Here is a 2,412-nt window from a genome sequence, read left to right as displayed (position 1 = left end):
TACCTAATTTTCTAGAGGGGAAATATAGTTAGAAGTTGACTTGGAGAATTATAACAGGATTTACTCTATCTTAAACATGAAGCCACAAAAAAAACCCTTAAAACAAAATCATTCTGGCCTTTTATGAATGGCCCCTTATCTATATCCAGAAATAAAAAAAGGGAATAGGTCTACATACTTATATTTATCCTTCATAAAATTTCTAGTTTCTTGCACAAGAAAGTAACATATTGACTTGAGAATTGGTGACTTCATTAAGTTTTGCAAAGCACCTTTTTCATTCCACCTAAATGCTGTCCCAATGATAGCCACAACTTAGAAAGAAATACAAATATAATACACACATTCTTTGTGAAAAATACTAAGTAATAGTAACCTCAAGGAGCCAAAGATTAAAAACAAGAGTTCCCATTTCCAAGTACACTAAATCAGTCCAAGTTTGAATTAACGCTGTAAAAACATGTCTAGAGCTTTACACTTGTAAACATAATGAGATGAAGAATTTTTCTTTCTGAAGAAGCAAAAACTGCATTTCTAAACTGCAAGCCCTTCCAGCACATTGCTCTATGCCAAATGCAGCCTCCTTCTGTTGCACTTTATGTTAATACTATTCTTTCCACAGATGAAAGTTTCATTTAAAAAAAAGAAAAGGTACAGGAATATGTAGATGGTGTGGTAGTGATGGCAGGGAGGAATAGCAATAGTTTATGTGGTTTGGGAATTCTCTTCTATGTCACCATCCCTCCCCATCCTGTGAGTGAAGCAAAATAATTGGCCAACATAATTAAATATGAATCCACATAACTTTAGACTCTGAACGCAGGATCAGTCCTTTGATAGGTTAAAAGAGTGCTTCATCTAGCCCCGCATTCTGAAAGCAAAGTGGGAAACCTACACTGCCTTTGATTTGTGAAAAGATGCATCTGCTGTAAATAAGAAGCACCTACTTGACATTTCCTTAGAAAGACATCTGAAACCTTAGAATTTATCACAAATGCAGTGGGGGCATTATAGTACATTACAGTCCTTCAGTCCCAGTTTTCCCCACCAGCATTCATATGTTCTTTTTTTTTTTAATATGTATAATCCACAAATTTATTAGCACTAAAATTTTTTAAAAATATTATCTCTTATAAACATATTTTTAGTGAGTGAAATATATATAACATTTTTCATTTTAACTTCTTTAACTTTTTATTTTAGAGTATAGCCAATTAACAATGTGATAGTTTCAGGTGTATAGCAAAGGAATTCAGCCTTAAATATACAGGTAACCCGTCTCCCCCAAACCTCCCTCCCATCCAGGCTGCCACATAACATTAAGCAGAATTCCCTGTGCTAAACAGTTTGGGATCGACACGTACATACTGCTATATTTAAAATGCATATGTTCTGAAAAGGAAAATTTTCGGCTAACTTGGGAGATAGCAGTATCATTAGAACTAAAGTAAAAGAAACAAACAAAAGCCCATCATGTAATAGTGATCAGCAGTTGGAAAATGACTCAGTAATATTTACTAAAGATTTGTGATGGGCAGGGCTCATTACCAGGCACCATGGAAAAGTATAACTCAAATAGCAAATATAGTTCCTTTTCCTCAAAAGGCCTAAAGTCAAATGGAAGAATCATATATAAACAAATGCATGTGAACCTTAAAAAAAATCAGAGCGTGCAAAACCAAATTACACGTGAATGCACACAAATTTGTGCAAAGGCACCTCACTGGCAGGCTGAATTCATATGAGACAGCCTCAAAACTTAGGCTGTCAGGCACAGAAACACAGCCGATGACAATACTGTCCACAATAGAAACTTAGTCATTTTCTGTCAAAGCATTTATTTATTATGAGATGAGGGAGTAGCTCCATGGTTTGATAATATGATAAAAATTTAATAAAATGAATCCAATAATTGATTTACACACTCTTCTGTTGATTGTTCTCAATGGACTATAGTTTAGCTATTTTAATATTATATTTATTTTAATATATATTTATTGCTTTAGCTAAAAAGGAGGTAGCCTGTAGACTTTTAACTTGTCATATTTAAATAATGTGCCAGAAATATGATATTTTTTAGGTTATTTGGAGGGAAATGTGACATATCTCTACGCTAATGTTGGGATTTTTAAATTTATGAGGCAAGGAATAAGAAAGCATTTAAACAGATTTTCCCCATTATATTAAGACTGTTACATAGAGACTGTCATCTTAATTTTATTATAATCTGAACATTTAGAATTTGATTAGGATGGAGAAAGAAGAAAGCATCTGGTTTTAAGAAATAATTTCTCATAGAAAATTCTAGTATTTAGAACCAAATTTCATAAACATTCAAAAGGAATAAGAAGTTCTATCTGAGTACAGAAAAAAAGTACTGGCTGCTACTTTTGATAAAGATTTAATCTGTAA

Source organism: Cervus canadensis, chromosome 1 (genome assembly GCF_019320065.1).
Source record: "Cervus canadensis isolate Bull #8, Minnesota chromosome 1, ASM1932006v1, whole genome shotgun sequence".
In the NCBI taxonomy this organism is placed as follows: Eukaryota; Metazoa; Chordata; class Mammalia; order Artiodactyla; family Cervidae; genus Cervus; species Cervus canadensis.
Note: the sequence above shows the minus strand (reverse complement) of the source record.